The 15,111-nt window shown below is 45.4% G+C and overlaps 1 protein-coding gene across 1 annotated transcript in view; it reads left to right on the top strand.

The window, feature by feature from the left end:
* The window catches only part of RPGRIP1L (RPGRIP1 like), a 460,569-nt gene extending 448,530 nt beyond the window's left edge, over positions 1–12,039 (top strand). Inside the window, exon 27 of the transcript XR_012236568.1 lies at positions 11,229–12,039. The gene's annotated coding sequence lies outside the window, so the exon portion shown is untranslated. The remainder of the gene's footprint in view (positions 1–11,228) is intronic.
* The last annotated feature ends 3,072 nt before the right edge of the window (positions 12,040–15,111 follow it).

Genomic DNA, 15,111 nt, shown 5'->3' with positions numbered 1-15,111 from the left:
TTCCTGTGAATGAATGAGCTATAAGTACCATCAGCCAATGCAGCAGATGGCTTGTAGTCCTGAATAAAGCAACCTTGTAGTTTATTCACAAGCCTTGCAGCTTTCAAATTGACAGCCTGCATGGCGTTACAGTGTGAAAGTTGCAGGGCTTGTCTGCAGAAGTCTGACACTGCTCCACTGATCTTGGGTGCAATGCTTCCCAGGCTCCTGCAGGAAAACATAATAAATGCATGTTTTTTTTTCTTTGTCCAACGCTAAAAAACGCCATGCCTCTTCTCCTACTCCCATTTCTCTACCTGTGTCAAATCCCCATATGCCAGTCCTAGGGAACACAGACAAAAAGGGGGATGAAGATGAAATTGAGGCAGTATTTGAAGAAGCTGCAGAAGACTTTTCTTCGCCACCATATTGAAGAAGAAGCTTCACGCAACATGCTTGCTAGTGTTGAAAAGCTCATAGCTTATCTCCAAAAAATCTTGGCATTGTGCAGGCTGACCCTCCTCTGTCTCATCATGCCCCTTTGTGTACAAAGAGACCTGCAAAATCCTACAAATCATTCCCCGTTCATGAACAGATAGAATGTGCAATCTGTGACAACTGGATCACCCCAGAAAGGATTTTCATTGCCCCCAAAATTACTGAACGCTATCCAGTGGAAAAAGAGTTTATAACGAAGTGGGCTATTCCTGTGGTTGATCCTGCCCTCTCTGTCCTAAACAAACATCTCACTGGACCTATTGAAGATGTTCCTTATTTTAAAGATTCTGCAGATAGAAAGTTTGTGACACTTCTAAAGGCTGTCTTTGCTCCTGTAGGCCTAGTCCTGCTACAACCTCTAGCTGCCATTACAGTATGTCAAACTGCAGCTAACTGCACTAGAGCGACCAATATGACCCTCTATGTCCAGATTGTGCTATTCTAGAGCAATTACAGCAATTGCCTTCCTTCTCTGCTTGTCTAGATGCCCTAGAATGTGTCATGAGACAAATTTCCAGAATGGTCCTAATCTCCATTCACATTTGCAGAATATTATATCTGAAGGTTTGAACAGCTGAAGCTGCCTGCAAATGGCACCTCACACATACTCACCTGGACACACCAAAAGTCTTTTTACGAGGAAAGAAAATTATTTCTCTAAGAGGCCATGCTCCAGAGCTGAGATTCAGAACACATTCCACAATGAGATTCTCCATGAAGGTTCTAGGCCTAAAGGTAACTTCCTGTTAGGCAGTACAATTCGTGCTATTTCATTCAAGAACTCTCAAACTAATTTTGTTGACCTGGAAAGAGCAGGCTTCTTCTCTCAATTTACCCATGCTCCTGTCCAGCCAAGCAAGAACTTCCCTATCTTGGTGGATCACCACCCCAGCCCCAACAGTGATACCTTACTGTCACTGGAAAGTTACTACAACAGACACAAGTCTCTTAGTCTGGGGAGGAGTGTTCCAAAATCCCTAACATTCCAAGTAACTTGACCACTGGGGGAACCAAGCTTCACACCAACATCTTGGAGCTCAAAGCAGTCCACTTGAAACTGAAACACTGGATCCCCCTTTTGAAGGGACACCCTATCAGGATGCAGTCAGACAATGCCATATCTCTGGCCTATATCAACTAATAAGGGGTTACCAGGACTCTGGCTACTTTGAAGTAAACCAAATAATCTTATCAACAGAAACTCACTGTCCAGCGATCGTTGTAGTCCACATTCCAGGAGTGGACAACTGGAAAGCAGATTACCTCAACCTTCACCGCGTGCATCAGGGGGAATGGGCCCTTCATCCAGATGACCTCAATCTGATATACAAGAAAATGTGGATATGAGATGTGGACATCCTAGCCTCCAGATTTAACAAAAAACAACCTCTCTTTATAGTCCTTAACCAGGTATCCTCTAGCTCTAGCCTTGGATGATTTAATAATCCCCTGATTCCAGTTCAGATTAAATGACACCTTACCTCCAGAAAATAAAGCAAGTGAGGAAATTAGTAATCCTAATTGCATCTAAATGTTTCTTGGTCTCTGGTTTTAATGGCATGTCTGTTGAAACCCAGGTCTTAAAGAATAGTGGGGTATCTGAGTCCATGGTTCACCACGCACATTGATTCACACAGAACTAGCAGTTGATTGTATGCTCACAGGGCTATGTGTGTTTACATTTTTAACCATTTTAATAAATTTATGGCCTGCTTTACTACAATGAAAGTTTCCTTTTCACCTGCCATTGCCATGGGGCATTTTAGGAGCCTTTTTAATATGAAGAATAAGTGGCTGAGCGCTTTAGGACCATACTTTATTAGATGGTCATATAGATTTGAACACTTTGTGGGTGATCCTTTCCTTGCAGCTGGTGGATGGACATTATTTCTGCCTTTCTGATTAATGTCAAATAGTGATTCACAATTTTATTTGAGAGGACCAACACTTTTGCTTGCTGTTTGCACTTCAGGTTGTGGTGGCAACTGCTGCCTTTCTTATATATGGACACTTGAAAGGATGTGTGTACATTGAGTGTGTATATTTAGCGCTGCACTTTATATATAGATCTATCATCGTACCTGGAAACCTTTTTGTGCCTGGTGTAAACACAGGCACTTAAATCCCAGAGATTACTCCGTTCCTCACATTCTAGCCTTCCTGCAAACAGGTCTTGACCAGAACTTGCCCTTAAGCACACTCAAAGGTCAGGTATTGGCCTAATTGGGAAATCTCCCTACATAGCTTGGACATTGTCAGAGGCATTAGAGCAGCCCTCAAAATTTCCACTCACCTACTCTCATTTTGCGAGTGGAAAATGATTGCTGGCAAGTGAGGGGTAGCCTCAGAGGGAGGGACAAGCACCGCCAGGAGGTGGGGTTGAATAGGAACCCTTCTCCCATCGATCGCCTAGTTGAAGAGAGAGCTGGCCAAATCATCACAGAATGGGGAACATCACTGTAACAGCTTTCATTTGCATTGCAGAGTATTCCCTGCCGTCACATACAGCCCCTCCTCCTGGCCCGGGTACTTTGATAGACAGAACACCGATCCAATGTCGGGACGTGTAAAGTACATCAAAGTACCCGGGCCAGGAGGCGGGGGTGTATGTGTCGGCGAGCGTGGGGAACACTCAGCAATTTAAATGAAAGCTGTTACAGTGATGTTCCCCATTCTGTCATGATACAGCTGGCAATCCTCTTCTTCTCCTCTCTCTTCCCCTGCACAGGTGAAACGGCATTGATGGACACAGGTGAGCCTGCATTGATGGACACAGGTTAGGCCGCATTGATGGGTACAGGTGAGGCTGTATTGATGGACAAAGGTGAGGCTGCATAGGTGAGGCTGCATTGATGGGCACCGAGGCTGCATTGTTGGGCACAGGTGAGGCTGCATTGATGGACAGAGGTGAGGCTGCATTGATGGACACAGGTGAGGCTGCATTGTTTGGCACAGGTGAGGTTGCATTGACGGACACTGATCAGGCTGCATTGATGGGCACAGCATAGGCTGCATTGTTGGGCAAAGGTGAGGCTGCATTGTTGGCAACAGGTGAGGCTGCATTGATGGCCACTGGTGAGGCTGCATTGATGGCCACTGGTGAGGCTGCATTGTTGGGTACAGGTGAGGCTGTATTGATGGCCACCAGTGAAGCTGCATTGATGAGCAGTGAGGCTGCATTCATGGACACATGTAAGGCTGCATTGTTGGGCACAGGTGAAGCTGCATTGATGAGTGTTGAGGCTGCATTGTTGGGCACAGGTGAGGCCGCATTGTTGGGTACAAGTGAGGCTGCATTGATTGGCACAGTTGTTGTTAATATTTATTCTTGTAATTCTGCATAACACATTTAAGTGTCATTTCATAAGATAATTTATGAGGGCGTGTTTAGGGGCGGATTTAGGGGCAGGGTAGGGGTTGGGTGGGGCAACTGGTGGCGAGTAACCCTTAAGGCCTGGCTAGTAGCTGAGGACTTGAAATTTTGAGCCCTGCATTAGAGTATACCTCAAGACTACTGCTACAATCAGACAGCTGGATTGTTTGTCCTGTCCTCAGGATCTTGCAAGGGACACCCTACTGCAAAATCCACCATCCCACGATGGATAAGAAATCTGATTGCAAGAGCTTACATTCTCAAAGAAAATTCCCTCCTGTGCTTTTACGTGCCCACTCCATCAGGTCAGTGGCAGTTTGCTAAGCATTTTGGCACCAAGCCTCTGTAGCCCAGTTGGTTAAGGCCACCACCTGGTCTTCTGTTAATACTTTTTCAAGGTTTTACCAGGTGGACATACAATCTTCTGCAGATCCAAATTTCTTTATCATACATCATGGGACACAGAGCCATAATATTAACTATATGGGTATATAGGCACCTTCAGGTGATGGACACTGGCACACCCAAGACAGGAAGTTCACTCCCTATACAACCCCTCCTCCTACCAGGAGTACCTCAGTTTTTTCGCCAGTGTCTAATGTATTGGTCACGTGTGAAGATGTGCTCTGAAGAGCTTTGCTGGAGGGATCCTTGATGGATTTAAAAAGCCTCCACAGACCAGATCCATCCAAAGTGCCAATGAGGCCAAGGTGGATGGTACCCGGGCCTCATATTAGAAGAACGAGGTTTTGCCTGTAATGCCTCTTTGGAGGGCTGGACCCTGGGACCCAGTGCTTTGGTCATACTCGCATTACCTAAAATTTTTCTGGCGGGGTGCTATACAGGTCCAAGGGAGTAAAACCCCGATAAAAAGGGACCTGGTCCTGGTTAAACATAACCCGCCGTGATGGGTGAAGGTTGGATCTGTCTGATAACAGCAGAATCCTGCAGCGGGGATAAGGTAAGTGAAGAAGCCTAGGAACTGTAAAAAGTCCAGCTAGGACAGTGATGGTGAACTTTGGCACCCCAGATGTTTTGGAACTGGATTTCCCATGATGCTCAGCTACATTGCACAGTGCACAAGAATCATGGGAAATGTAGTTCCAAAACATCTGGGGTGCCGAGGTTCGCCATCACTGACCTAGGATTTTCTTCAGCAGGAGACAGTATGTTGGGTCTCAGCCATCAGGAGCAATTCAAGGGGGGAGTCCTCTGCATTGCAGGGAAAGTTAGAAAGTGGGTAAACCTTGCTGCAGCTTCTCCCCCCTGGAAAGGGAAGGCGTAGGAAGCTACAACAGCTTGTTTGTACTCAATCCCACCCACCCCCCCCCCCCTCTGGGGGGAAGCAGCTTTCCATGTTTTTTTCCTCTTGGGTGCCCCCCTTCTGTGTCCTCCCCCTCCCTCTCATGGAATCTGCAACAAGGCAAATCCGAACAGCGCCGTTCAGGGAACTGGGAGACTTTTAAATTAATGGAGGGGCATGTTAGAGGACGGAGAGGGCGTGGCCTAGCACGAGACGTGGCGTCCACGTGGATTACACAGCACAGAGCTCAGAAAACAGACCTCTGTCAGTTTGCAGCTGAGAACTGGCAGGCAAGGCACAGGAGCGGTGCGAGAACATAAAGGGGATGATACAGGCATTCCCAAAGAGAACACATTTCACTCAGCATCAAGCTAAACCTTATTAGCTGCATTTTCATTTGCTAGACTATAGTTCAGCGAGTGGCGCGTTTTAGTACCTCTGCTTTTGTGCTTAGGACTAGGGATGAGCCGAACACCCCCCTGTTCGGTTCGCATCAGAACAGGCAAAAAATTTGTTCGAACACGCGAACACCATTAAAGCCTATGGGACACGAACATGAATTATCAAAAGTGCTCATTTTAAAGGCTTATATGCAAGTTATTGTCATAAAAAGTGTTTGGGGGACCTGGGTCCTGCCCCAGGGGACATGTATCAATGCAAAAAGAAGTTTTAAAAACGGCCGTTTTTTTGGGAGCAGTGATTTTAATAATGCTTAAAGTGAAACAACAAAAGTGTAATATTCCTTTAAATTTCATACCTGGGGGTGTCTATAGTATGCCTGTAAAGGGGTGCATGTTTCCCGTGTTTAGAACAGTCTGACAGCAAAATGACATTTCAAAGGAAAAAATTTAAAACATGTAAAACTACTCGCGGCTACAATCAATTGTCGGTCCGACAATACACATAAAAGTTCATTGATAAAAACGGCATGGGATTTCCCCACAGGGCAACCCCGAACCGAAATAAAAAAAAAATGCGTGGGGGACCCTCTAAATTCCATACGAGGCCCTTCAGGTCTGGTATGGATATTAAGAGGAACCCCACGCCAACATTTTTTAAAAAAATGGCGTGGGGGTCCCCCTCAAAATCCATACCAGACCCTTCAATCTCTGTTTCAGGCATTAGACCGATTACTGGCTCAGGGGGTGATCATGCAAATCCCCACAGAAGAGCAAGGTTTGGGGTGCTATTCAAACCTCTTTACAGTACCAAAACCGAATGGTGATGTCAGACCCATTCTAGATCTAATGAATCTAAATCAGTTCCTGAAGGTCCACTCTTTTTGCATGGAGTCGATCAGGTCAGTGGTTTCTATGCTACAAGGAGGAGAACTCCTGGCGTCTATCGACATCAGGGATGCATATCCGCATGTTCCTATATTTCCTGCTCATCAAAGTTTCTGCGGTTCGAGGTAGAACAGCATCATTTTCAGTTTGTAGCCTTGCCCTTCGTGCTGGCTACAACCAAGATATTGTCCTTCCATTATTTTTTCCAAAACCATGTTCTAGGGAAGAGAAGTCACTACATTGTCTTGATGTGGTGAGAGCAGTCAAGGTCTATTTAGAGACGACTGCTCAGATCCGGAAGACTGATGTCTTATTTGTGCTGCAAGAAGGTCCTAGGAAAGGACAAGCAGCAAGGAAATCCACTATTTCTAAATGGATTCGGCAAGTTATAATTCAGGCTTATGGTTTAAAGGGTAAGATTTTCAAGTCAAGGTGCACTCTACCAGAGCAGTTACTGCTTCTTGGGCAGTGCATCACCAGGCCTGTATGGCTCAGAAGTGTAAGGCCGCAACTTGGTCTTCAGTACATACAGCCACCAGGTTTTATCAGGCGGATGTAAAAAGGCATGAGGATATCGCCTTTGGGCGCAGTGTGCTGCAGGCAGCAGTATAGGTCCTCAAGTCTGTGGGCGCCTTGCGAGTTGTGTCACCCTCCCCTCAAATAGCATTGCTATGGAACGTCCCATATAGTTAATACTATGGCTCTGTGTCCCGTGATGTATGATAAAGAAAATAGGATTTTTATAACAGCTTACCTGTAAAATCCTTTTCTTGGAGTACATCACGGGGCACAGAGGTCACGCCCCTCTTTTGGGATTAGTGTATATTGCTTTGCTACAAAAACTGAGGTACTCCTGGTAGGAGGAGGGGTTATATAGGGAGTGAACTTCCCGTGTTGGGTGTGCCAGTGTCCATCACCTGAAGGTGCCTATATACCCATATAGTTAATACTATGGCTCTGTGTTCCGTGATGTACTCCAAGAAAAGGATTTTACAAGTAAGCTGTTATAAAAATCCTATTTTTGGCAGCAAGGTTCTCGGAGCAGTTGAAGTTTGGTCTTCTGACACTTGTTGTTTGGGCCTGTTAGCACAGTTATGTTTACCTAATTTTTGCCCACCCTTCTTATTGATTACTTTGGGATGCCTGATGGTGCATGAATACTGTGTCACGTACTGTACTCCGAGATATTGAACTTACACGCAAATCAAAATTCCTTTTTTTTTCATTTTGGGTAGACTACCGGAGGGTTTATAACCCCTGTCAGGTTTTTTTTTCTGCCATCTGGGGATATTTTGCTTAACTTCCTGTCTCATGTTCTCGACAGGAAGCAACAGGAAATCTGTTGAAATTCTGGGAAATTTATGGTAGTTACTAGGGTCACCTGAACTGGTGTCCCCCTTGGAAAATGTTCCCTTTATTTGTGTTCTAGTCAGTGGCGGCCCGTCCATAGGGGCACATGGGAGCCGCCCACCCCCCCCCCCCAGGCAGTCACAAAAAAAGGCCCTTTAAAAAAAAAAAAAAAAAGGTCCTTTAAGGCACCCGAACACAGTGCACTATGGGAAGCGTGACGTCTATGCAATCACATGATTGCAGACGAGACGCTTCATTTGTGGAGTCTTGACCTGCCTTGTGGCGCAATGCAGTGCGCCATAATACTCCCACCTGTATTGTTATTATGGGTACCTTGTTTTTGATTGGCACCACCCTAGGACAAGGGCGGTGCTTTCCCTCTGAGTTGCGCCGTCACTTCCGGTTTCTCTGTGCCAGTGATAAACCAGAAGTGACGTCAGCAGTTCCGTGAAGCGCACGGCCCGAGCGGAGCTTTTGTTTATTCAGAAATGAGACCCCCATCCAAATGACCAGCAGATGAAGATGAGTGAAAGTGGCGAGTTCAGCGATCTGGTGGAGAGCAGAGGTGGGTGAGTCCTCTTATTCATCAGCATACAGTTATTTTTGGGACCTCTCAGACAAGTTTTGGGGGGGTCAGCTGTGCACTTGGTGGAAGTAGCTGTGAGCTGTCATCAGCACTGAGTGTCTGCTCTGTTATCTTACCCTGGGTGACAGCTACAATATGACCTGAGATCGCGGAAGTGCTATGATAAGGATCTGCAATAGTTACATAGTATCATTTGTGGCTGTATACTATATCTATACTATACTATATCCTGTATACTCCTGTCCCGTGGTGCTGGCTGTATAATCCTGTCCCGTGGTGCTGGCTGTATAATCCTGTCCCGTGGTGCTGGCTGTATACTCCTGTCCCGTGGCACTGGCTGTATACTCCTGTCCCCTGGCGCCGGCTGTATACTCTGTCCTGTGGCGCTGGTTGTATATTCCTGTCCTCTGCTTCTGGGGCTGTATACTCTGTCTTGTGATTCTGGGGCTGTATACTCTGTCCTGTGACTCTGGGGCTGTATACTCCTCACACTATGGGTGGAAGCAAGTGCAATACAGGGGATGGAGTCAGTGGATTCTATAAGGGGTGGGGTTTATAAGTGGGAGGGTCAAAAAGGAGATGCTGGGCTGGCGCCCCCCCCATCCTAAAACGTCATCAGCCACCACTGGTTCTGGTGACCACTTGAAATGTCACCAGGACAAATAAGGTAAATATCCCCAACAGGGACACAGAAAGCAATGAAAACCTGACGGGTGTTTTAATCTCTCTCCACTCCAATCTATAACTAAAAAAGGTTTGCCTTCAGTTATACTTTAACTACTTCTTTAGAGTTTTTTAAAATGTCTTGGACTTCAAATGGCTAACACAAGCTCATGGTTACAGTTGCAGTCATGAGCTTGGTATCATCTTTTCAGCTGGCTTTTGGCTGTTCAGTAATAGTGAAATGCCAAATGCACCGAACTCCTTGATGCGAGCCGTGCCCACAGCTAGTGTGAACTCAGCCTAATGCCCCGTACACACGGTCGGACATTGATCGGACATTCCGACAACAAAATCCTAGGATTTTTTCCGACGGATGTTGGCTCAAACTTGTTTTGCGTACACACGGTCGCACAAAGTTGTCGGAATTTCCGATCGCCAACAACGCGGTGACGTCAACCACGTCCGACGAGACTAGAAAAGGCCAGTTCAGAACCAAGCGCGGCACCCTTTGGGCTCTTTTGGCTAATCTCGTGTTAGTAAAAGTTTGGTGAGAGACGATTCGCGCTTTTTCAGACTCGTGGCTTTCAGATCGTTTTCTGCGGTTCAGTTTGTGCTTGTGGGTTTGTATCTGCTCTTCAGTACGTGCAAGCAAGCTCCGCGTGACTTGGATTAGTCATTGTGTTCTTGTTCGTTACTGTTTTTCAGGTCGCTCTTCACAGGCCTTGCTGTTCTTCAGTGCGTTCTGTTACTTCGTTCTGAGCAGCCGACCGTTTTCTAGCCATGTTGCGTATACGTACTCCTCGTAGAGTTCATGCTGTGCGGGGGCTTGGTGTTGGGGTCCTGACCTTGACAGTCCATGAACAGGGTGGGGAGGAGTTCATGGACCAAGAATTGGTTGCTTCAGCGTGACCAGTTATGTCATATGCCTTTGCTCCGTGAGATCCGTGAGACTAATCCTGATGATTTCAGGAACTTTCTCAGGATGACGGACCCCGTATTTCACCGTCTGTTGGCTTTGCTGACCCCCTATATCAGCAGGCAGGATACCTGCATGAGGCAAGCCATCACTGCGGAGCAGAGGCTCGTCGCTACCCTGCGGTACTTGGCGACAGGGAGAAGCCTGCAGGACTTGAAGTTCTCGACAGGCATCTCCCCCCAGGCTCTGGGTATCATTATCCCGGAGACCTGTTCTGCCATCATCCAGGTCCTGCAGAAGGAGTATATGAAGGTAAGATTTATCCTTTAATATCACATTTTATTGTATATAATGTTTGATAATATATTGTATTTCTCTCCTCATTCCCTAATTACCATAATTGTAATATGCTGTGAATGTCCCCTTTGTTCTCATGCATGCTGGATTTTTATGTAATTATTTTTGTTGTCCTTCATACATATTTGCCTTCACTTACCTCCCCAGCATGGTCTCTCCTGGCCCTATATTCACCTCATGTAGTCACTTAACAATGTATTTTATCAGCTCCATAGTAGTGTTTTACCCCAAACACCCCCTAAAATGTTTAGAAATGTGATTTGTGCTTTAAATTCAGGCAGAGTGCCAGAGGCTTTTTTTTTGGTGTCCCCAAATCATTTTTAGTAACCCTCCCTCCCCCCAACTGCTAAGTCAGCTGATCCCAATTCTCTATCCTCAATCATCTATCTGCTGACTTTGCCAAACCCATACACACTAGACCCACCTCTTTTGTGGTCAGATTTATTGATGAATTCCCCAAAGCATGTAGTGCAAGGGCCTGCCTGTATACTTTAAAATGGTACTGTTTAAAGTTTTTGTATCCTATTATTATCTTGATAGGTAATAGCAGAATGTCCAAATGTGCTCAAATGTGTACAGTGTGTATTTATATCTTTGTATTATGACACTTCTTACCTGTCCATTGGGCTGCCAATAGTGTAACTAAGGAGGGGCTGTTCAAAGTAATACCCTGTATTTAATCATTCATCTCTCAATGAAGTGAAGAGGGTTACCTGTCCAAGATCCCCCCCTATAATGTTAAAAATGGCCCATGAGAGGAGGTGGGAGGGGGAATATGATAGGTGTACCTTATACTTTGGTGTTGTAAAATTCCCCTTAATAAATGTTATCTGGATGTTGGCCAAGAATGTTTGTGTCTAATCTGCTTTCCATGTTTATGTGCAAAAATACTAAGTTTGTTTTGTTTTCATCAACAGTTTCCTTCAACGCCACAGGAATGGCAGACTGTGGCCTCCCACTTTGCCCAGTGGTGGGACTTTCCTAATTGCGGAGGGGCAATTGATGGGAAACACGTCCACATCGTCCCACCCCCCAACTCGGGGTCATACTATTATAATTACAAGGGGTTCAATAGTATTGTGATGTTGGCGGTGGTGTCGGCTAATTACGAGTTCCTGTATTTGGACGTGGGGAAGAATGGCCGGATGTCCGATGGTGAAGTCATCGCCCAGACGGAGTTTTACATGCGTCTCCAGAATGGCAGCTTGGACTTGCCACCTCCAGAAGACAATGTGGAAGGACTCCCATTCATCTTCGTTGCGGATGAAGCATTTGCACTGGGGGACCATCTTATGCGGCCATTCCCGATGAGGACCCTCACCCCGGACCAGAGGGTTTTTAATTACCGGCTGGCCAGAGCCAGAAGAGTGGTGGAGAACACATTTGGAATCATGGCCAGCCGGTTCTGCCTATTTTTGACACCCATCCATATGGCGGAGTATAAACTTAATCATATAATCCTGGCATGCTGTGTTCTACATAACTTTTTACGCCAACATTCTGCCAACTATGCTGGCTCAGTTGGGCCTGAGGCCGGAATTCTAAATGAAACAACCTTGACGGCGCTTGAAAGTGGCCGTCCTGGCTTGCCCTCCCTGAGTGCCCGTGATGTCCGGTTAAGATACCTTGAGTTCTTTGCAGGTAGGGGGGCCATCAATATGCCAGACAATTTGTGAAACCTTTATCAAATAAAAACAAAAGAAAAAAATAAATCTTTGGTGACATTTACTGCTTGTGTTTGTTTTAGCTGACCCTGACTGAAATGTGGGTAGTCCTGAAAATGGCATGATTGTGTAACCTTATCCAAAGCACTGTTGGCTGTTATTTATTAAAGGCAAAGACACTTTGCACTACAAGTGCACTTGAAACTGCACTGAATCTGCACTTGTAGTGCAAAGAGGATTTGCCCTTAGGAAATAACCCTCATTTTCACAGAAAGCAGCATCACCACAAAAGTGTTGTAGCGTTGAGACAATAATCCACACATTCTTGATTCACAATCTTTTTAATACCTGCACAATCACATGTGCTTTTAGAAAAGGTTTTTAAAACAAACCAACATGTTTGTTGTATAACCTTTTTTGGGGTGGCATTATCAAAAATAGAAATATCCATTTAAGATAAAACAGGCATGTGTAAAACCAACAAGAAAGACACAAATCTTGGACTTAGAAAGTTCACATTTGGTTGAACTTGAAGGCAATATCATACATGAGTATTTAGGAACTGTGTTTGATATTGCGTTCAGATGGGGTGAAGTCACCCCAGGAAAAGCCAAATTTGCAAGATGCACACAATTTTGCCAATGTCAACATGTGCTAGCTGCCATCACGGGGGATCAAGGGACGTGTTTTGGGGCAGAAACCCCTTCCTCTCAGCTACTTTATTATTGAGGAAGGGGTTGCACCCCCAAAACGCGTCCATTGATCTCCCATGATGGCAGATAGCACATGTTGACACACTGTGTGCATCCTCCAAATTTGGCTTTTCTAAAAATCGCTCAAACATTTTTAAGATTGTAGCACACAAAAAAACAAAGGGATTTCAAGGGGTTTTACACTCGCCCCAAAACATCAATGATGTTTTTAGTTTTTTGAATAACATCATTGATGTTTTTCTTGAGGTTTTCCAATTCTAAATTACACCCCATGATCTCCCCGATCAGGATCTGGGCACTTTCTGATGTGAAAGGATCTGGATCCACAACATCACGATCACCTAAAAAGAGAGAAACCAAACAAAAACAGGTATCAAAAATCTGCCGGCATCCATCTCTTACCTGAGCCTGTGGTTGAAGACACTCACCTGTTGTGGTGACAATTTCCACCACATCTTCTTCCTCCTCCTGCTCAGCTTGGTTTGAGGGTATTTCCCCTTCTTCCCGAGGTGGGGGGTCTCTGTTCTCCTCGGATGAGGGGTGTCCTCCGAGTCTTTTCTCCCCTATGTAAAATAAAAAGGGTATAATTAGCACACAGATATTTGATGGCAGAACTATAAATAGGAAACATTGCTTGGAAGTAGGGTACAATTGTCTATTTTGGCCGAGTTCCAAAATGTAGCATTTTCAGTGTCCTTTGTCAAGCTGCAATACTTTTTACCTGTTTTTAAACAAGCTTCACAGATGGAGTCACCCCTATAATATACACTGAAGCACCTGTGCGGGCCCCCTAATAAAAAAGGTGTTCTTGTGTCCCACACTAGTGCTCCACAGTCCAGATGTGAAAACAGCTGCTGAGTGTCCTCTCCTTACACAGAATCTAGTTTGCATTTCATTCTAGTAACAAACAAATCTACACAACCAAATTAGTTTCATTCAAGTAGGGTGTCAAAAATGTGGCCAAATGCATATGGCCAAAACAATGGTGTTTTATAGTCCGAAATAAAAATGTTTGATACGAACGAATAATGTGCCCATGAACATGAAAGTTGCCATTTTAAAATGTACACTTTTAAGAAAAGCATTAGGAACACAGGACAACTACTTACTTTTTTTGCAGCACTCTCCGAATCTTTCTGTACTGCTCGTGTTCTAGTAATTTCAGGTCCGACCACCGCTTCCTGAGCTGATCTTTCGATCGTCGTACCCCGAAATTCCGGTGCAGACTCCTGACCACTTTCGCCATGATCTTGGCCTTTCTGACATTGGGGTTGGGGTAAGGTCCATACTTCCCGTCATAGTTGGCCTTCTTCTGGATGTCGACCATCTGCAACATCTCACCAAAGGACATATTTGAGGCCTTAAATCATCTCCTTCTGGATCGGGACGTTTCAGGCTCCGGACTTTCCTCCTCCTCCTCCTCGTTGCTGTAATTAGCACACACCTGCTGTGTATCCGCCATGTGCTCTCCCCCACTGCGCAGAACGAAAAGGGGCGGGGAATAGACTAGAAAGAACATCAGGGGCGGGCGGAGTTAGACGCATGCGCAGGGTGTATAAAACATAACACGCGCGTGTATTACGTACGATCTGTGAGCGGAGGAAGGAGCATCAAAGGCGCTGATCGTGATAACGAAGGTAAGATCTAAACTTGGGCCTATACTGCTTCGAAATTGAAGCCTATATTGTAACAAGTTTAGGAGAGTTTGGCCTGACCTTAGGGTTTGTCTCGTGTTGTGTCTTGCAGAGAAAATGGATAGCTTCAATGACCACAACTTCCTCCCCCTGTTCATAGACAAATACAGGGAGCTGCCCTGTCTGTGGCAGGTGAGACACCCCCATTATAATCATAAACAAAAGAGGCAGGCAGCGCTGAAGAAACTGCTGGAGTTGGTGAAGCCGGTGGTCCCCACAGCAACCATCCCCTATTTAAAAACCAAAATTGGTGGCCTGAGGAGCACTTATCTTAGGGAGCGCAAGAAGGTCACGGATTCCCAGAGATCCGGAGCTGCAGCAGATGACGCTTATGTCCCCAGGCTGTGGTACTATGAGAGACTGCGATTTCTGTCAGACCAGACTGAAGTCAGGGAATCCCTCTCCACTCTTCCTTCCGCTCTTCCTTCCACCCCAGCTGAGGCTTCTGATGTCCAACCTGGGCCTTCCAGCCAGGAAGAAGTGGAGGAGCCCAGCTGGAGTCAGGTATAGCATTCTTCTACAGATTTCTGGTCAATAAATAAATGATCTTTACTAGATGTTATTATTGATCACTAATTGGTGATTTAATAAAGTGTTTGATATATCAATAGACAGTAGTGGGCACCCAAAATTGGGACAAGAATAAAAAATGCTGGGCTCAGAATGATAGTCTCTTATATTTGTTCACATTCTATTTGCAACAGTCAGGAGGTGAAAATTGTGTGTGAT

Source organism: Aquarana catesbeiana, linkage group LG11 (assembly GCF_042186555.1).
Source record: "Aquarana catesbeiana isolate 2022-GZ linkage group LG11, ASM4218655v1, whole genome shotgun sequence".
In the NCBI taxonomy this organism is placed as follows: domain Eukaryota; kingdom Metazoa; phylum Chordata; class Amphibia; order Anura; family Ranidae; genus Aquarana; species Aquarana catesbeiana.
Note: the sequence above shows the minus strand (reverse complement) of the source record. Positions and strands in the feature narration are given on the sequence as shown.